Source organism: Vigna umbellata, chromosome 2, assembly GCF_029865625.1.
Source record: "Vigna umbellata cultivar VRB3 chromosome 2, Vumbellata_1.0, whole genome shotgun sequence".
Classification (NCBI taxonomy): domain Eukaryota; kingdom Viridiplantae; phylum Streptophyta; class Magnoliopsida; order Fabales; family Fabaceae; genus Vigna; species Vigna umbellata.
Genome location: NC_142166.1, coordinates 27,013,531 through 27,035,920, shown reverse-complemented (window position 1 = coordinate 27,035,920; position 22,390 = coordinate 27,013,531).

The window sequence follows — 22,390 nt, the reverse complement described above, 5'->3', positions numbered from 1 at the left end:
ACAATTCCTAGCATTCCTAATGATTAGTTCATTACCGCAGGAGCTTAAGGCAACCAATATAATATTGTCAGTAAAATATTGGGAGAAATTCCCCGGATCTAGATTTCCCCGTACGTGTCCGTATCAACAAAACCAATAATCATGCATTAGAATGAGTTAAACAATGCAAGCATTGAGCAAAGAGGAAAAACCCTAACTAATGATGAAAAGAAAGCATATGTCTTAATTCAAAGATGTATTCAACAAATCCATATATGAGAGCTTCAAGAGATTACATTGATTCCCCAACAAACATACAAGGTTTAGTTCACCATATTCATGGTGAACCTAGATGAATAACAATGAAAGTATGAAAGAATAAACCCAATAAAGTGGAAGAGGTAGCCTGAGCATCCAAGATCCTCCTTCAAAGGGGTGAAAGAGAGAGTGTTTGCCTCGTTTCTGCCAAAGATACTAACTAAAGGACGTGCAAGCCCTTATATACTAATCTAGAGTTACAAAAGATTATAAAAGTCCAAGCCCAAAAAGTGCCGCTCAGCGCCATTTACCGCTCAGCGGTGGTTACGCGTCTTCTTTCTTCCCCTCAGCGGCCATTTGCCCCTCAGCGGTTCCAACGTCACTTCTTTAGTGCCGCTCAGCGGTAGTTTGCCGCTGAGCGGTGCCTTTCGACTTCTCCTTTTTGCACTCTTTCTTGTCTTTTCTAATGTCCTCTCTCTCATTCTTCACTTCTTTCACCAAATTCACCTCAAAACCTGCACAAAAACACTCAAATCAAGCATAAACCTGTCCAGCTCTCTTATTTCTGAAAATATAAACAAAATGCATGATTTCAAGCTAGTTTCTAAGTCTAAAGGTTGCTTTTAGTATCACTTTTAAGCATGAAAATAACAGTTTTTCAACTGTTATCAATTTGTAAGCACCAAAATATGATGTCACAAACTTGTTTCACAATCGGCAAGTATGACCGAATCGTTTCAAGTAATAAACTTGGTAAGACCAAGTATCGTTCTCCCAAAGGACTCACGGCCTAGTTTAGTTATGTGATTTGTTGATTAGCTAAGACTTAAGAACACAATAATTGAAGTTTAATATGCAAAGACGAAAATTAAATATGTATGCATGAATTGATCAATGACAAAGACAAAAGATAAACACTTTCAAGGAAATATATGAATGAATATGTTGTTGGGGGTCAATTTCATCTCATCCACTCTCATATATTTTAGGAATTCAACATTCAAATCATCATTGTTAATGCCACTCTCTAATGTACCATTCTAGATGGCTTCTCCCTAATCAAATAGTTCATACAATTCCTAGCATTCCTAATGATTAGTTCATGAGTGCAGGAGCTTAAAGGCAACCAATATAATATTGTCAGTATAATATTGGGAGAAATTCCCCGGATCTAGATTTCCCCGTACGTGTCCGTATCAACAAAACCAATAATCATGCATTAGAATGAGTTAAACAATGCAAGCATTGAGCAAAGAGGAAAAACCCTAACTAATGATGAAAGAAAGCATATGTCTTAATTCAAAGATGTACTCAACAAATCCATATATGAGAGCTTCAAGAGATTACTTTGATTCCCCAACAAACATACAAGGTTTAGTTCACCATATTCATGGTGAACCTAGATGAATTACAATGAAAGTATGAAAGAATAAACCCAATAAAGGTGAAGAGGTAGCCTGAGCATCCAAGATCCTCCTTCAAAGGGGTGAAAGAGAGAGTGTTTGCCTCGTTTCTGCCAAAGATCCTAACTAAAGGACGTGCAAGCCCTTATATACTAATCTAGAGTTACAAAAGATTACAAAAGCCCAAGCCCAAAAAGTGCCGCTCAGCGCCATTTACCGCTCAGCGGTGGTTACGCGTCTTCTTTCTTCCCCTCAGCGGCCATTTGCCCCTCAGCGGTTCCAACGCCACCTCTTGAGTGCCGCTCAGCGGTAGTTTGCCGCTGAGCGGTGCCTTCGACTTCTCCTTTTTGCACTCTTTCTTGTCTTTTCTAATGTCCTCTCTCTTATTCTTCACTTCTTTCACCAAATTCACCTCAAAACCTGCACAAAAACACTTAAATCAAGCATAAACCTGTCCAGCTCTCTTATTTCTGAAAATATAAACAAAAGGCATGATTTCAAGCTAGTTTCTAAGTCTAAGGGTTGCTTTTAGTATCAACTTTAAGCATGAAAATAACAGTTTTTCAACTGTTATCAAAATGCAAAAAGAAAGTTGGGAAAAATAAGAATAATTGTGTTGTTATGATTCTCTTAACTCAAGGATTTTCCAATTTTCTTGTTAGCCCAGCCACATTATAAGCCATTGAAAAGTCCTTGTGATGATGCATTCTTGTGAATGTTTTTGATTGTGGTTAAATGAAAGGCAAAGTTGATTCATGTGACATTGTGATAGTAGAGTGAATGAGTGATTACCTCTTATACACTTGTGTTTGAGTGAAACACTTTACCTAGTGAGGAAATATTGCATGAGCACATGAACATCCATGCTTAATTGATTGATCATTCATGAAAAATAGCATTTGTTGGATATTAAGTGACTTTGTGAACACCAAAGCATGTGCACGTCTTGATTGAAATCTTGGTCAAAAGCTTGATTGAAGTCTGTACTTATCTTGAAAAGAAGATTTTTGAATGAGTGAACCATTATATGAATTGGTAGAAGATTGAGTTACATCTTGTTTGCTTGAGGACAAGCAAAGTTCTAAGTTTGGGGTTGTGATAACAGTTGAAAAACTGTTATTTTTATGCTTAAAATTGATACCAAAAGCAACCTTTAAGACTTAGAAACTAGCTTGAACTCATATTTTTGCTTTAGTTTTGTGAATAAGAGAGTTGAAAGTGAATTTAATGGTTTTGTGCAAGATTCCCTGGATTTTGTAGGCTAATTGAATGATTTGAAAGAAGAATTGAAGTACCAAATGATTGGAATGTTGAAAAGTCAACCAGAAACCAGAAAAGTCAACCAGTCAACCAGAAAAGTCAACCAGTCAACCAAAAAGTCAACCAGTCAACCAGAATACGAAAAAAGTCAACCAGACGAGTTTTGGGCCAGTTTTATGCGATTTTATGATCTGTTTGGGCCTGGACCCATTTTCTATTATTTTTATGTCCTATTTAAAGACCTAGATGTCTTAAGGTTGGTATCTTTGGCAGAAAACGAAGCAAACACTCTCTCTTCCACCCCTTTGAAGGAGGATCTTGGATGCTCAGGCTACCTCTTCACCTTTCTAGGGTTCTATCTTTCATTCTTTCATTATTGTTCATCTAGGTTCACCATGAATATGGTGAACTAAACCTTGTATGTTTGTTGGGGAATCAATGTAATCTTTTGAAGCTCTCATATATGGAATTTGTGCTTGCATCTTAATCTAAGACCCATGCTTTCTTTCATCATTAGTTAGGGTTTTTCCTCTTTGCTTAATGCTTGCTTTGTTTAACTCATTCAATGCATGATTATTGATTTTGTCGATACGGGAACGTACGGGGAAGTCTAGATCCGGGGAATCTCTCCCAATAGTATATCGGTTGTCGTTAAGCTCCTGCACTTGATGAACTAATTATTAGGAATGCTAGGAATTTTATGAACTCGTAATTAGGGAGAAGCCTTCTTGAAAGGTACTTTAGAGAGTGGCATTAACAATGATGATTTGAATGTTGAATTCCTAAAATATATGAGAGTTGATAAGATGAAATTGACCCCCAACAACATATTCATATATATATTTCATTGAAAGTGCTTGTCTTTTGCTTTTGCCATTGATCAAAACCTCATGCATACATATTTATTTTCGTCTTTTGCATAGTAAAATCCAATTATTTCGTTCTTAAGTCTTAGCTAATCAACAAACCACACAACTAAACTAGGCCGTGAGTCCTTTGGGAGAACGATACTTGGTCTTACCAAGTTTATTACTTGAACGATTCGGTCATGCTTGCCGATTGTAAAACAAGTTTGTGACATCATATTTTGGTGATCATAAATTTGTCCATCAGGAGGAAGTGGTGGAAGTTGAGGTAGTGGAGGAAGTGGAAGAAGTGGAAGAAGAAGAAGTGGATGAAGTGGACAAAGTTGACGACGTTGACGAAGTGGAGGAAGTTGACGAAGTTGATGAGGTGGACGAAGTTGACGAAATGGACGAAGTGGACGAAGTGGACGAAGTGGACGAAGTGGACGAAGTAGGCGAAGTAGAGAAGTGGAGGAAGTGGAGGAAGTGGAGGAAGTGGAGGAACTTGACGTAGTGGAGGAAGTAGAAGAAGGGGAGGAAGTGTAGGAAGTGGAGGAAGTGATGGAAGTGGAGGAAGTAGAGGAAGTGGAGGAAGTTGACGAAGCGGAGGAAGTGGAGAAAGTGTAGGAAGTGGAGGAAGTGGATGAAGTGGAGGAAGTGGAGGAAGTGGATGAAGTGGACGAAGTAGACAAAGTGGAGGAAGTGGAGGAACTGGAGGAAATGGAGGAAGTCTAGGATGTGGAGGAAGTGGTGGAAGTGGAGGAAGAAGAAGTGGAGGAAGTGGACCAACTGGACGAAGTGGACGAAGTTTACGAAGTGGACGAAGTGGAAGACGTGGACGAAGTGGACGAAGTAGAGGAAGTGAGCGAGGCGGACGAAGTGGACGAGGTGGACGAGGTGGACGAGGTGGACGAAATGGAGTAAGTGGAGGAAGTGGAGGAAGTGAAGGAAGTGGACGAAGTGGAGGAAGTGGAGGAAGTGGATGAAGTTGACGAAGTGGACGAAGTGGATGAAATGGACAAACTGGACGAAGTGGACGAAGTTGATGAAGTTGACAAAGTTGACGTAGTGGAGGAAGTGGAGGAAGTGGAGGAAGTGGAGGAAGTTGAGGAAGTGGAGGAAGTGGAGGAAGTGGAGGTAGTTGACGAAGTGGACGAAGTTTATGAAGTGGACGAAGTGGATGAAATGGACGAAGTGGACGAAGATGAAGAAGTTGACGAAGTTGACATAGTGCAGGAAGCGGAGGAAGTGTACGAAGTGGACGAAGTTGACAAAATGGAGTAAGTGCAGGAAGTGGAGGAAGTTGAGGAAGTGGAGGAAGTGGAGGAAGTGGACGATGTGCACAAACTGGAAGAAGAAGTGGAGGAAGCGGAGGAAGTGGAGGAAGTAGAGGAAGTGGATGAACTTGATGAAGTGGAGGAAGTGAAGGAAGTGGACGAAGTAGAAGAAGTGGAGGAAATGGAGGAAGTGGAGGAAGTGGAGGAAGTGGAGGAAGTTGAAGAAGTGGAGGAAGTTGACGAAGTGGACGAAGTGGACAAAATGGACGAAGTGAACGAAGTTGACGAAGTTGACGTAGTGGAGGAAGTGGAGGAAGTGGAGGAAGTTGACGTAGTGGACGAAGTTGACGCAGTGGACGAAATGGAGTAAGTGGAGAAAGTGGAGGAAGTGGAGGAAGTTGAGGAAGTGGAGGAAGTGGAGGAAGCGGAGGAAAGGGAGGAAGCGGAGGAAGGGGAGGAAGTGGAGGAAGTGGAGGTAGTGGAGGAAGTGGAGGAAATTGACGAAGTGGAGGAAGTTGACGAAGTGGACGAAGTTGACGAAATGGACGAAGTTGACGAAATGGAAGAAGTGGACGAAGTTGACGATGTGGAGGAAGTGGAGGAAGTGGATGTTGTGCTCGAAGTGGAAGAAGAATTGGAGGAAGTGGAGATAGTGGAGGAACTTGAGGAAGTGGAGGAAGTAGAGGAAGTAGAGGAAGGGGAGGAAGGGGAGGAAGTGGAGGAAGTGGAGGAATTGGAGGAAGTGAAGGAAGTGGAGGAACTTGACGAAGTGGAGGAAGTGGAGGAAGTGGACGAAGTGGAGGAGGAAGTGGAGGAAGTCTAGGATGTGGAGGAAGTGGAGGAAGTGGTGGAAGTGGAGGAAGTTGACGAAGTTCACGAAGTGTACGAAGTTGACAAAGTGGAGGAAGTAGAGGAAGTGGAGGACGTGGAGGAAGTGGACGTTGTGCACGAAGTGGAAGAAGAAGAGGGGGAATTGGAGGAAGTGGATGAAGTTGAGGAAGTAGAAGGGGAGGAAGTGGACGAAGTGGACGAAGTTGGCGAAGTTGACAAAGTGGAGGAAGTTGACGAAGTCGAGGAAGTTGACGAAGTGGACAAAGTTGACTTATGGACGAAGTGGAGGAAGTGGATGAAGATGACGAAGTGGAGGAAGTTGACGAAGTGGAGGAAGTTGACGAAGTGGACGAAGTTGACTTATGGACGAAGTGGAGGAAGTGCACGAAGTTGACGAAGTGGACGAAGTGGACGAAATGGAGTAAGTGGAGGAAGTGGAGGAAGTGAAGGAAGTAGAAGAAATGGATGAAGTGGAGGAAGTGAAAGAAGGGGAGGAAGTGGAGGAAGTCTACGAAGTGGAGGAGATGGACGAAGTGGAGGAAGTGGAGGAAGTGGACGAAGGGGACGAAGTGGATGAAGTAGATGAAGTGGACGAAGTGGACGAAATGGAGGAAGTGGATGAAGTGGATGAAGTGAACGAAGTTGACGAAGTGGTGGAAGTTGACAAAGTGGACGAAGTGGAGTAAGTGGAGGAAGTGGAGGAAGTGTGATGAGGCTGTCGCGGCCCATCAAATTTGATGTGCATTACAGAAAGCAGTATAGTGCTAGGAAGTGACTCTTAGGTTGTCTCTCAAGGACCAAATGTGGTGCGAGCCTTAAGTCAAACACGTAGTGAGGGTTTTGAAAGTGTTTTTATTATTGTAAATGAACAAAATTGAAACCGGAAATTAAACACAACCGAACATAAAAGCATTAAAGTAAGTGAAAATATTAAACTCAACCGCCCTAAAGTGTGTGATGAGAGGGTCGCACCTCCCACAAAAGTTGTGCATAAAAGAATGCAGTATAGTGCTAGGAAGTGACTCCTAGGTCGTCTCTCAAGGACCAAATGTGGTTCGAGAATCAGATCAAACACGAAGTGAGGGGGTTTGTGAATGGTTTGTGAATGCAAATAAACTAAATTAAAATTGGAAATTAAATACAACCAAACATAATTGAAAATACTTAAATAAATGAACAAAGCATGAAGACCGAACGGTCCTACAGATGACCGAACGGTTTTACATTGAGACCGAACTATTTCTAAAACAAGTGAGGAAATTGAAGATGCAAAAAGATAAAGAAGTCGAACAAAACAGACATCATGAAAACTTTCAATTGAATGGTCCTAGAGCAAGATTTGTGAACTAATTAACATGCAAGAAATAAATGACAAAACACATCAATGCTCTTAAATTGTAATGTTGAATCAACAATTTAAATGCACATTGAATAAAGCTTGGTAATTGTAAAACAAAATCACCACCGATTCAACCATCAACACAATGTAAAGAGACTTTTTTTAAGAGCTAAAACGAATTAAAAGACAAATCAAGGAAAATGCTTTTCTAAAAAAAATCAAGTGCTTGAATCAATTTTATAATTAAATGCACACGACATCTGAAATAAGAAAGCAACTTTGGAGTCAAACATTCAATGCAAAGCGTGGGAATAAAATTGGAATGCATCAATTTAACACTTGCAATTAATACTATTAAAATGCTATTGAATGAACTAGAAATGCTATTAAAATGCTGGAGTAAAAATAAGAATGCATGAACAGTAAAAAAAGCTGAAATTTCGTTTAGGGCTATTCCCCGTGGACATGATGGCACTTTTCATCCAAATCAACGTGAATCTCTAAAGGACAAATATCAGTCCATCCATGTAGCAGCGTTGGAATTCATTTCTTTAAAATTAAAAACTAACTATTGAAAGCATGTGCCTTTTCCAAAATGAAATCAACACTTCCAATTCTCCAAGCCAAAATAAATAAATTTTCTCCACCCAAAATCGCAACTGGAGATAAGCACCGTGTGCCTGTATCTTTCCAGCCGTGCTTCTGCTCCACTTCCCGTGCACACCTATTGTGTTTTCCTCTCAATGGCTACCTTCTTAAAGCCATAAATGAATTCAAATGCTCCCTAGGTGGCGGCTGCTTCCAGCGTGATGAACAGCAGCTTAGTGAAAAGAAAAAAAATCCCTAGCCGTAACCCTCCAAGTGTGTCCGTAACCTCCTTTCTTCAAAGCCAAGAAAGCCAAACTCATAGGTGGCGGCTGGATCCTCCTCCTTTCACCTCCTGGACCTACATATTTTTTTTTACCCCTTCCAAAAACCATCCCCTTAGGTGGCAGCTACGCTTTTCTTTTTAAGCACACGTGTGCCCTTGCTGCTGTGCACGTTGACGCTGGACCGTGTGTGCCTCCCAAGCTGCTGGAAGCATGAAGCCCGCATGGAGCATTACCATCCGCACACCCTTTTTCATTTTCTTTTTGGAGTTGCTTCCGCGTGTTGCCTCCTGGACCAGGCCAAGTGCTTCTGCCACCACGTGTTGCTGCTGGATGTAACCCGTGTGCTGTTGGACGCTCTCTTTTCGGATGCTTCTCCAATTCTTAAATTGGAAAGCTCTTCTTCTGGACTAGCATGCTGCTCACGGCCTTTCCCTCTTTGCTGGACTCTCGGCGTGGGCGTGGGCATGTGCTTTCTTTCTTCCAGCATCCCCTGAAGTTTGCTTCTTGGACGTGTGTGAACTTCCATGTGTGGGCCGTGTGCTTCAATGTGGGCCCTTGTCTTCCATTTGCTAAAAGAAAAATAGATTCCATTTTGTGTTGGCAGCCTTAAGGCCGTGAGATGCAATGTTCCAAAGTCTTGCTTCTTAAAATTTAATAAATAATTGAAAGACTTCTCTCCACTTCCACGTGTGCAGCCCCATCCATTCTATATTCTTCAATTTCACACATTTGAGTACAAGAGCCGTGTGCTCACCAAAATGTGCTGGGAATGTGAAGCCATCATGTATATGTGTTGCACATTCCAGCCAAGAAAAAAAATGTGGTGGCTCCCACGGTAGCTCTCTCTCTTTTCAAGAATAAATTACCGCATGCACCTCCAAAAACTAAATCCACACCTCCTCAATCATTTTACCTCTAAATGTCCCAAATTGTATTTCCAAAATTTTCCCTACAATTAATAATGCAAATAATTAGCTCAAATCATTCAAATTAATTAAAATAAGAATTTCTGATCAAATTAAGCACAATTAGGAAAAATGGGAAAATACCGGACATTTAAGCACAATTCCCCGATTAATTCTAGTACAATAAACTAAGTGAAGTGAATAAAATATTGACTCATCAGTGTGTGAACTAATTAGAGCATAAATGAAGCTTGGAAGAAAATGCATTTAACATTATGGAATTCAACGCAGCAGAAGTAGAATTCAGCGAATGCAGTTAACCTATTAAAATGAAACTATTGAACTAAGGAAATGAATTGATGATTGAAGACATAACAAGGCATATCATTCACGCACATAACACTTAAAAATAAATGCATGAACAGTAAAGATAAAAATGAAATGAGCCAACTACTCCAAATGAAATCATCAATCACCGTGTGCTTCTAAAAAGAAAGTGAAATGTGCTTCTGGAATAAACTTCATTGAAAAGAAAGTGGTGCCTATTCTAAAGAAAATGACAAATTCTTCTCGGTTCCAGCATATAAAAATAAAACGAAAACCCTCTAGAACTCTACATTACAGCGTCACCGTACACATATACTCCTATGTAATCACCTTGCTACTATCCTCTAAAGAAAGAAAAGAGAATTCATTTAACCATGCTGCAAAGTTTAAAAGAAGAGAACCGCTCCAGGATGTGCTGGACGTGAATTAGCAGGACGTGTGCTTTCCAAATGAAAAAAATGAGATCTAGCTCCAAAGACGTGGCAGCCATGTGCAGCACTCCAAATGAATCAGCGTGTGCCTTCCATTTTAGTCCGCGTGCACCACTTCTCCCAGCTGGAATTGACGTGATTCTTCAGCAAATAAATGCACAGCTCCAGATTGCTGCTTCCAAGACGTTCTACACAATGCATCATTCCAGCACGTCACCATGTGCACTCTGCCCCTGCTTGGAATTCAACCGTAACCCCCCATTCTAGCACTCGTGCTTTTCTCTAAAGGAAAGATGACTCCCCCATCCACGTGTTGTTGCCCTACTTCATATTAATTGGCCCCATTCACGCTAGACGCTCCCCTCCTTGCTTGCTGGACCGTGTTTCTTCTCCAAGCTGCTGGACGTCTGCTTATAGCTACTGTGTGCACCCCCAAGATGCTGTGCTGGACCGCTTCCTTTTGTGCTCAAAGAAAAGCCAAGATGCCTCTCTAATTCCAAACCTGCCAGACCTCCGAATGAAGGCCTCTTCCCTGCTGGACTGTGGACGTGTTGCTTTCTTTTTAATTGCAAAATGTGTCTTCTGGATGCAGCAATCTGGACGCCCCTCCTCAAGATCGTGACAACATCTTCAGCCCAAGTGAATCAAGCAAACTTGGAGCTCTCCTCCTTGTTGGCCCATGTCGTGACCACTAAAAATGAACCAACCTTTTTGCTTTTTTTATTTCTTCCAGCTAAAAGGAATGAGCACCGCTTTCTCTAAAGAAATTCAATCACCGTGCAGCTCCAAAATTAAATCCTGGATGTGCTCTTAATTCCGGCCCATCTCCATGTGTACCCCAAAAAATGAAATTCGCACCTCCTTCTTGCGCACACTTCTTTTGTGGAGAATCTTGAATTATGTGGCAGCCCCTTTAATGTCCTACAATATTATCCAACAATTTTCCTGTAATTAATAATGCAAATAATTAGCCTCAAATAATTCAAATTAATTAAAGTAAGAAGTTCTGGTCAAATTAATCATAATTAACAAAAAAGGGAAAATACTGGACATTCAAGCACAATTCCCTGATTACATTTAGCAAAATAAGCTAAGTGAAGTGAAGAAAATATTGACTTATCAAAGTGGACGATCTAGACGAAGTGGAAAAAGAAATGGAGCAAGTGGAGGAAGTGGAGGAAGTGGTGGAAGTGGAGGAAATGGAGGAAGAGGAGGAAGTGGAGGAAGTTGACGAAGTTGAGCAGGTTGGCAAAGTTGACAAAGTGGACGAAGTGGACGAAGTTGAGGAAGTGGACGAAGTGAACGAAGTGGACGAAGTTGATGAAGTTGACGTACGGGTTGAAGTGGAGGAAGTGGACGAAGGGAGAAAGTGGAGGAAGTGGAGGAAGTGGAGGAAGTGGAGGAAGTGGTGGAAGTCGACAAAGTGGACGAAGTTGATGAAGTAGACGAAGTGGAGGAAATGGAGGAAACGGAGGAAGTCTAGGAAGTGGAGGAAGTGGATGATGTGGATGAGGTGGACGAAGTGGAAGAAGAAGTGGAAAAAAGTTGACGAAGTGGACGACGTGGAGGAAGTGGAGGAATCAGAGGAATTCGAGGAAGTAGAAGAAGTGGAGGAACTGGAGGAAATAGAGGAAGTGGAGGAAGTTGACGAAGTGGACGAAGTGGAAGAAGAAGTGGACGAAGTTGACGAAGTGGAGGAAGTGGAGGAAGTGGACGTAGTAGAGGAAGTGAACGAGGTGGACGAGGTGGACGAGGTGGACGAAATGGAGTAAGTGGAGGAGGTGGAGGAAGTGGACGATGTTCACGAAGTGGAAGAAGAAGTGGAGGAAGTGGAAAAAGTGGAGGAAGTGGAGGAAGGGGAGCAAGTGGATGAAGTTGACGAGGTGGATGAAGTTGACGAGGTGGAGGAAGTGGAGGAAGTGGACGAATTGGACGAAGTGGACGAAGTGGAGAAAGTGGAGGAAGTGAAGGAAGTGGAGGAAGTTGACGAAGTGGACGAAGTTGACGAAGCGGACAAAGTGGACGAAGTTGAAGACGTCGACGAAGTTGACGAACTGGAGGAAGTGGACGAAGTTCACGAAGTGGACGAAGTTGACGAAGTGGACGAAGTAGACGAAGTGGACGAAGTGGAGTAAGTGGAGGAAGTGGAGGAAGTGGAGGAAGTGGAGTAAGCAAACACTCTCTCTTCCACCCCTTTGAAGGAGGATCTTGGATGCTCAGGCTACCTCTTCACCTTTCTAGGGTTTTATCTTTCATTCTTTCATTATTGTTCATCTAGGTTCACCATGAATATGGTGAACTAAGCCTTGTATGTTTGTTGGGGAATCAATGTAATCTTTTGAAGCTCTCATATATGGAATTTGTGCTTGCATCTTAATCTAAGACTTATGCTTCCTTTCATCATTAGTTAGGGTTTTTCCTCTTTGCTCAATGCCTGCTTTGTTTAACTCATTCAATGCATGATTATTGGTTTTGTCGATACGGGAACGTACGGGGAAGTCTAGATCCGGGGAATTTCTCTCAATAGTATATTGGTTGCCTTAAGCTCCTGTGCTAAAAAAACTAATTATTAGGAATGTTAGGAATCGTATGAACTCGTAATTAGGGAGAAGCCTTCTTGAAACGTAATTTAGAGAGTCGCATTAACAATGATGACTTGAATGTTGAATTCCTAAAATATATGAGAGTGGATAAGATGAAATTGACCCCCAACAACATATTCATCAATATATTTCATTGAAAGTGCTTGTCTTTTGTTTTAGCCATTGATCAACCTCATGCATACATGTTTATTTTCGTCTTTTGCATATTAAACTCTACTTATTTTGTTCTTAAGTCTTAGCTAATCAACAAATCACATAACTAAACTAGGCCGTGAGTCCTTTGGGAGAACGATACTTGGTCTTACCGAGTTTATTACTTGAAACGATTCGGTCATACTTGCCGATTGTTAAACAAGTTTGTGACATCATATTTTGGTGATCATAAATTTGTGCATCAAGTTTTTGGCGCCGTTGCCGGGGACTCTGGTTTAACTAGTTAATTTGTGTGATTATTGATTATCTTTGACTTTAATTTTGAATTTCTGTTTTTATTTTTCTGTTTTTATTTTTTTTGTTTATATTTTATTTTTATTTTATTTTATTTTATTTTCTGTTTTTATTTTTATTTTTCTGTTTTCTATTTTTATCTTCTCATCTCAAATCTTATATCTTCTCCTATATCTTTTTGTGCTAACCAAATATTCTAGGGTTTTGTGTTCTTGTGTATGCAGGAGGCAATTCGAACTAGGAGCAAGATAACTGCAGAACCTCTTCTTGAAGGTCTAGACGAGAGTAGACGGAGGAGAAGAATCCGAACATCTAGAGAACTTTTCCCTCCTCCGGAAACTCTGTTGCAACCATCACCACAAGGTTCTGACTATAGCACAGAAAATATGGAGAACAACAATGTCAGGAGAACTCTTGCATATTACACCAATATAGCTGGACCTCAGCACTTTAACAGTATAGCTAGACCTAGAGTCAATGCAACTAATATGGAGGTCAAACCAGCACTGATCCAACTGGTGAAAAGCAACCAATTTAATGGGTTATCTCATGAAAGCCCATATGAGCACCTCACTACATTCAATGAGATTTGCAATACAGTGAAGATTAATGGGGTGCCAGATGAAGCGATCAAACTTAGCTTGTTTCCTTTCTCATTGGGAGGCAATGCTAAACTTTGGTTGAATTCTTTCCCAGAAGGAAGTTTCACAGAGTGGGAAGTAGTGGTAACAAAGTTTTTAAACAAGTACTTTCCACAATCAAAGGTGACAAAAGGCAAGCAAGAGATTTCTTCATTTAGGCAAGGCATGGAAGAATCACTGGGGCATGCATGGGATAGATACAAAAGTTTGCTAAGAAAAACACCCACGCATGGCTTTGAAGAACAGGAAGTAGTCTTAACTTTCCTTAGAGGGCTTGGTTCACAAACCAAGATGATGCTTGATGCCTCAGCAGGAGGCAATATTAAATGGAAAACTCCAGAGGAAGCCACAGAAATTATAGAAAACATGTGATGGACGAACGCCGAGGAGAGATCGATTGAAGATGCGCGAACACTAACCAGACCTCCTCGAAACTCTCTCCGACGAGTGAAGAAGCAGCGGAATGGAAAATGAAGCTCTAGATCGAGAGCTGACTCGAAGGAAACCTACTAAACTAAGAACAGACTCAAGAAAACCCTAAGATCTAAGGTTTAATCGGGAGATAACCCTAGAGACACAAAGAAAACCCTAGAAAAGGGGGAAAGCTCAAAATGAACCGATGAATCGGTTCAAACTCAAGATTAAACGGTAGGAAAGCTAGATTTCTCAGAGGAAAGTGGATTAAACGGTAGAAAGGGAAAAACAATCGGTGAAATCGAAAGGCAAAATGAGAATGATGAAGGAACCCTAAGTTTGGATGAAAATGTTTGGTGGAGAGGTTTGTAATGGCTGAAACGAAGCAAAGAAATGAAGGAAGAAGGAGATGTGGTTCTGCGAGACGGAGAAATACTCTCACGAGAGAGAGAATGTGAATGTGCGGGTATGATGTGCGTAAAGAAAGAAATGAGAGGCGCGGTCTGAAGACGTGGATGAAACGTTGGAGCGGTGATGTAAAGAGGAGCTGACGCGTGCACGAGATGTGGCGGTGAGAAGTCAGCGTGGAGGATGAGAGTGTGCCTGGAAGGTGGCTAGAGGGAGTCTTTGGACTCTCTAGCCTATGACTTTCAAGAGAGAATTATTCTGATTTCAGAAATATAATTCTCATTAAGCTCAAAAGTCCCAATACAAGAGAAGAGTTGGGTATTTATAGTAACCCATACTCCTTAAGAGCTAAGCTAGGAAAAGTAAAAATACAAAAGGAAGACTAAGCCAAGTAGGATTCCATCATGCCCTCCCTCTTAAGAAAAGATTTGTCCTCAAATCTGGCAATCGCCTTATGAAGAAGCTCCACACCATCTTTGGGAGCATGGCCATCTTAGAATGGCCTTATTCTTTTAGATCTAGTTTTCTTCCTCCTGGATCAAACACGAATCTGCAATACACATCAAATATATCTTCGGTTAATATTAATCCAAGAAAGAATTTTTCTTTAAAAACAAGAGAATAAGAACTTCTAATACTTTGATTCGTAATCTTTGAAAATTTTAGAAGTCCAAATTCAATTTTATCTTGAGCTAATTGTTTTCTTAAAGATAACAATAACTCAAGATTTGAATTGTCATATTTTGAAAATGTTTTCATGACAATTGGTTTGAAAGAGAGGTCAAAAATTGAAAAGTAATCAATTATTGGAAAAGAAGTAAAGATTTGGAAACCTTCCCTTTTAGGTCCCACAGTCTTTGAAAGAATAGGATTTGTCATCAGTAACAATTTCTTCTTTTCTTTCTTCTCTCTTTCTTGCCTTTCTCTCTTTTCTTCTTTTCTCTCTTCTTCTCTTCTTAATTCCTCTCTTCTTCTCTCTTCTCTTTTCTCTATTTGTTCTCTCTCTCTCTTCTCTTCTTCTTTCCTTTCTTCCTTTTCTTTTCTCTCAATCTCTCTTTCTCTTTTCTTATCCTTGATCTCCTTAAGTCTTGCCCCAAATTCTAATTCTCTACGAAGAAACCCATGATCATTTAAACTCTCAAGAAATAATGTTCCATCATTAATGCAATCCCTAATTAGTTCTAGGTTTCTTTTAATGCTTGAAGGCACAAACTTTCTTCTCATGCAAGCTTTTAAATCATGCCAATCACGTATGGAGGACTTTCTACCTTTCCTAACATGATATTGTCTTTCATCCCACCACTCACTTGCATTTTCTTCTAACTTAGAGAGATATATGCTAAGGACATAATATTCACTCTCTTCATAAAACCAAGGATTTATTTTATCAATTTCTTTCTCCCAAGCTAGGTATGTTAATGCACCTATGTCTTTACCAAATGATGGAAGATTCCTAGCTTGTTTAAACATTTTCATCAACTTTATCTAACCTAGAAGACCTATATGAACCATAAGAAGACATCTTTGTTTTTAAAAGTTTTCTTAATCTAAAGGGTTCAAAACTTTCACTTAGACAAGTCCCAGGTAAGAGAGGTGAGCTAAAGAGCTGCTTAAGTACCAAGTCTTGCCTTGCTAGAAATGTCTTAGGCTACTAACTAATTACCCCTTAAACTAAAATCACCTTTAGAAACAAAGTACACAACTCAAACAATTAAGCACAAATAAAAGACTAGACTCTCGGACTCTAATGTGATAAGGCTTAGAGTTTAATCCCTTTTAGCCTAATCATCCTAACCGTGAACACAAAATCAGATAAACACAACACTTAAGAATCCAGCGGACTCTAATGACCCCTACGAGAAACACAAATCAAATCACACATTCATCTATCTACCTATGCTAAAAAATAAAAGCAAATAAAGTTGCCAAGAGTTTGAAAGAGCACCAAGGACTCTTCCAAAGAACTTGGACTTTATAAAAGGCCCTTTTACAACAAAAATGAAACTAAAAGAAAGCTAGCCTATCAACCTATTACACATCAAATGGAACAAAAGAAATACAAAACATGTCCCCTGCCACGGTCCTGTCCACTTCATTCAGCTTTGTTGTTCCACTTTGTGCTTCTGGAATCTTCTCTCTTGAATCTGATTCACCACTCCTGCAAAACAGTTTGCTTCTTGACAACGTTGGAGTCTCCTAGCTCTTGGGTTCAACTCTACAATCACAAATGTACAAAGCTGGATCAGAGACAGTTAACGAACATATTGGAAGAGGGGAGTTACACTTAAATGAGCCTTCCCTTTCTTGGGCTTGTACACTTGATGCAGAGAAAGGTTCCTATTGCCACTTCTTCATCTTGCACGAAATCTTCCAGAGGCCAAATATTCCTTTCAATTCTCGGCCTAAATCAAGAAACTAGCTTGTCTACTCCTGTAATCACACATGCACAAGACTGATATGAGTATTCAATGGGTTAAAACAGATTGCAAAAGAGTATATAGGGTAGTAATAACTTCCCTTTCTCTTGGCTGCACAAGCTTTCTAAACTTTCAATTAAAATTTTGCGGCTGCTCAATTAAACTTGTACACAAATTGAATTCCAATGAAAGCAACTCTGCACAGATAATTCACACCAATTCAGCAGATCATGCAATCCAACAATGAACAATTTAAATCCAAAAGAGTTTAAACAGTCAGAAGCAATTAAACTAGATAACTCCCTTTAGTTCAAAGCTTCCAAATTAAATGCTTAGGTTGCTGTTTTCTCAGTAATTTCATGCTCAAGCTAAACTCTCAAACAAATCAGTTCTACACACACCAAAATCAAACCAGATTCTATTAGACACATGCAAATGGTCATTATACCAGATTCAAAGAAATGTAAAATCTAAGCTGAAACCAAACTGATTAACAACCACCCAGTCTAATCAAAAATCAGATTAATCCAACACAATGCAGAACAATTCCAATTTAGAATTCAGATTGGCTAATCTTAGTTTACAAGAACTGTCATACCAGATTCAACACTTGAAATTATGCTAATCAAAGACAAGCTATAACAGGCATAGTTCAATCAAACAGAAGTAGTTTAAGGTGAAAGAAACTCCCTTCAGTTTAACATTCCCACATGAATTGATTCTGCTTCTGGTTGCTTAAGCTAAACTCTGTTGAAGTTCTACAACTGTATCAGTGAAGGTTCTGGTCTGTTGCAACTATTTAAAAGAATGCCAAACATTATTGATTCTGTAGAAGTAAACAGTTAAAGCACAGTTATGTAAAAACTGATTCTCTCATACAAATATGCCAAGGAATTGGGCTAAGTTAGCCTCACAAAACTCACAACACTCAAGGCTTCTCTTTTGAAATTTAAAGCACATAAATGAAAAGGTTTGGAAGGGAGATTCTCCCTTGGCAGTTTCAAGGCTTGAGAGTCTTTTAGACCACCACCACCTAACATGCTACCAAGCACACAAACCTCCTTTCAAATTCCAGAAATCCAGAGTGTACAAACTTCTCAATCAAGAATGGCTAGGCTAAGGTCAAAATCAGAAACCAGAACAAAACAGGACAACTACAAGACAATGACAGCATAGCAGATAATGAAACTGACTCAAGATCAACTCTAGATCAGATTATGAAAACAACAAAAGCTCAAATTAGAACAGCTGACAGATTTTACATGTAATGTAGACAAAACTAAGACAACCAACAAATGACAAACAAGAAACAAAGCTATTTACGAAGAAGGCACAAAAACTGAACCTACCAAAGGATCTAGAACAGATTCATAAAACAAGAAACAGAAACAAGTTGCAATATCATCAAAATGTTATGCTCAAAGCAATTGAGTGAAACTGTTTGATAAAATGCTAATAGAGAACAACAGTTTTCTGGTGCATCAGATTTCAGAAAAAGTTAATTGCACTGGTCTCTCAGCTTTTTAGAACTATATAAATGTTTCTTTTGAATTGTTTTACATGTAAACAGAATGACCAAGCTTTTGCTGCAATGACAACTCAATTTCACATGCACCAATCACAGATTTCAGAAAAGGCAACCAACTAGCAACTTGTGAATGAAAAATGCCAAAATTTTGGTGGTTTAAAGAGTGAAAATGCTTAGGGCAGCTATAACTCGTGGTTTCTTTGCATCATCAATTTCAAATATCTTAAACAATCTTGTTTGTAAAGCAACTGGATGCAGAAACCCACTATCTCAAAATTTGACTTAGTCAGCCCCCAAATTGTTCAATGTAAGCAACTTAACCACTCAAATTTTGACTCAAAGATTCAAATAGCTTTTTATCAACTAGCTAAAGTCAAAGACATCAATTAAAATTCAAACAAGACACTAAGAAGTTAATGCAAGATGTCCAGCAAGGATCTAATGCTAAACCAGATTAAGAAACGCAAAGGACATAGACACAAACAAAGTTATGCAGATCGGCCAACTGCAAGTGAGACTCTATTGGAGTTTTCTCAGTGCAACCAAGCTTTGCCAAAGCAATTCATTGCTTATATGGTATGCACATGGTACTGGCTCAATCAATTAGATGCATCTCAATCAAACAAAATAACCAGAAACAGATTACTTCAATTAGCCATTCAGATCTGAGATTAATGTCACTTTTGCATGCACCCGAGCTCACAATGACTGTATCATATAATCCAGAATCTCAGGAAAAAAATCAAATACAGCTTTGAACACAGAATTTATGACATTTTAAGCAATTAAACATAACTGTAAACATGACAGATATGATTCATCAATGAAAATGACTCAAATGAACAAATGGACCGATTAAAATGAGGAAAAGACTCAAAAATAATGACTCAAGCACAGGATACACAACCTTATCAGAATTTGGAAACCTAAACACATAAATTGAACAAACGCGAAATCAACACAAGACATTCAATGAAGATAATGAACAATGCGAAAAATTGAAGCACAAACTCAGAATCAAGACAGAATCAAAACACAAAACTAGAAACAAAGACAGAAACAGAGACGCGAATCAAACGCAAGAACATAAGAAAATCGAACAACTCAAAAATGAAAGAAAACTCAGAACAGACACGAACCGAGATACTTACCTCTGAAGCGTGCTCGAACCTGAGCTCTGAATACCACTTGATGGACGAACGCCGAGGAGAGATCGATTGAAGATGCGCGAACACTAACCGGACCTCCTCGAAACTCTCTCCCGACGAGTGAAGAAGCAGCGGAATGGAAAATGAAGCTCTAGATCGAGAGCTGACTCGAAGGAAACCTACTAAACTAAGAACAGACTCAAGAAAACCCTAAGATCTAAGGTTTAATCGGGAGATAACCCTAGAGACACAAAGAAAACCCTAGAAAAGGGGGAAAGCTCAAAATGAACCGATGAATCGGTTCAAACTCAAGATTAAACGGTAGGAAAGCTAGATTTCTCAGAGGAAAGTGGATTAAACGGTAGAAAGGGAAAAACAATCGGTGAAATCGAAAGGCAAAATGAGAATGATGAAGGAACCCTAAGTTTGGATGAAAATGTTTGGTGGAGAGGTTTGTAATGGCTGAAACGAAGCAAAGAAATGAAGGAAGAAGGAGATGTGGTTCTGCGAGACGGAGAAATACTCTCACGAGAGAGAGAATGTGAATGTGCGGGTATGATGTGCGTAAAGAAAGAAATGAGAGGCGCGGTCTGAAGACGTGGATGAAACGTTGGAGCGGTGATGTAAAGAGGAGCTGACGCGTGCACGAGATGTGGCGGTGAGAAGTCAGCGTGGAGGATGAGAGTGTGCCTGGAAGGTGGCTAGAGGGAGTCTTTGGACTCTCTAGCCTATGACTTTCAAGAGAGAATTATTCTGATTTCAGAAATATAATTCTCATTAAGCTCAAAAGTCCCAATACAAGAGAAGAGTTGGGTATTTATAGTAACCCATACTCCTTAAGAGCTAAGCTAGGAAAAGTAAAAATACAAAAGGAAGACTAAGCCAAGTAGGATTCCATCAACATGGCTACTAGTGATAATGAGCTGCACAGTGAGAGAGGAGCTCCTATGCAACAAAAAGGAGTTCTCCAATTACAGACATATGATGCCTTGCTAGCTCAAAACAAAATTCTAACTCAATAGTTGGAGACTCTTACTAAAACTCTTGCACAATTACCCAAAGAGTTGAAGATTGCTGCACAGGTACAATCCCAGTTGTGCGAATTGTGTGGAGGCGACCATATTAATGGTCAATGTGCCTTTCCAGTAGAAGCCGTAGAGGATGTAAACTACATGACCAATCAATACCGTCAAGGGAACTATAATCAAGGGTGGAAACCACACCCAATCATTGGTCAAGGGCAAACTGGGCAAGCTGGTCAATTTAATAAGCAACAGCAACAACCCACCTTATGGCAGCAGATATCTATGCTTAATGAAAGGTCCATGAGGATGGAGGAAACTCTTAACAATTTCATACAGAAAACTGAGTCTACCCAAAAGAGCATTGAAGCTGCTATCAAAAATTTGGAGACTCAAATGGGGCAGATCACCAAGCAGGTGGAAGAAAGGCCAAATAGAAATTTTGGGGCTAATACTGAGGTTAACCCCAAAGAAGAGTGCAAGGTGGTAGAGAGTGTTGATGATGAGAAAGTTGAGTTAGATACAGAAGAGAGAAGAGAAATAGAGAGCAAAAGCACTTTTCCTTTTCCAATACATCAAGGGAAACAACTAGATTTCACTGAATTATTCAAAATGGTGGATAATGATGCACCTTGGGAGCAGATTCTACAACAAATCACAGTTTACACGAAATATGATGAAAACATCTCTACAAAGAAAAGACGTAGAGATGATGAGGTAAAGGAGTGTATAACTATTAAAAAAGAGCCATTCCCTCCTAAAGTAACAGATCCAGGAAGCTTTTCTATCCCTTGTACCATAGGGAAGAAAAGGGTTAAGAAAGCTCTCCTTGATTTAGGTTCAAGTGTTAACTTGATACCTTACTCTTTACTGGAGCGAATCGGCAATGTTAATGTGAAACCTGTAAAGGTTAATCTAGTAATGGCCGATGGATCTTCAAAGGAGCCATGTGGGATTGCAGAGGACATTATAGTTTGTGTTGGCAAACTTCAGTTCTTGGCAGACTTTGTGGTGATGAAGATGGAGACAGAGAACATACCTATCATACTTGGAAGACCGTTTATGAAAACGGCCAGAGCTATCATTGATGTAAATGAAGGTATAGTTGTGCTCCAGGATCGAGAGGAGAGAGTGGTTGTAGACGTCTTTAAAGATGAGACGCAAACACAGGAGGAAGAAGCTAGTTATAAAGCTGCATTTCAAGATGCACACATGACTAGCCATAAAGATGAAGATCCCAAGGTTGCAGGTAACCATTGTTTGTTGTTTCAGGTGAAAAAGGAAGAAAAGATTGGAGGAGGAGGAGAAATTCCTGATGACTGGGAGAAAAGAAGACCCCAACTTGGTGTACCTGTGAGAATCAAAAACAAGTTGTGGGTTGTGAAAGGCTTTAAAGAGAAGGAGATGATAGAGATAGAATCTCCACATCTTAGAAGAATCAAAACAGTTCAAGGAAACAGCTGAGGAGTTGGTGGGATAACAACATCAACTATGAAGAAAGAACTTGAGCTTTACTGGGTCAAGCTAATGACGTTAAAAGAGCGCTTGCTGGGAGGCAACCCAGTGATTTTAGAACTTTTAAATTTTACTTTGGTTTGTAATTTTTAAATCTGTTGAACATTATTGTGTAAATATTTTGCTGGACATAGCATCTACTGAAGGATGCTAAGTTGTAACACCTACTGATGGGTGTTGGTGAGAAAATTTTGCACCTACTGATGGGTGCTGGTAAGTTTGTAACACCTACTGATGGGTGTTGGTGGATTTTGGGTCAGGCTCGTGACGTTAAACAAGCGCTACCTGGGAGGCAACCCAGTTGATTGATTGTTTTTGTTTGTCTTATTTTAGTTGCATAATAGGGTTTGCATAAGTATTTTAAACATTGAATTGCAGGGAACCAGTGAGGGGCATGTCTAGGAGGCACGTAGGTGATGAGTCAATATTTTATTCACTTCACTTAGTTTAGTGTGCTAGAATTAATCAGGGAATTGTGCTTAAATGTCCGATATTTTTCCGTTTTTGCTAATTGTGCTTA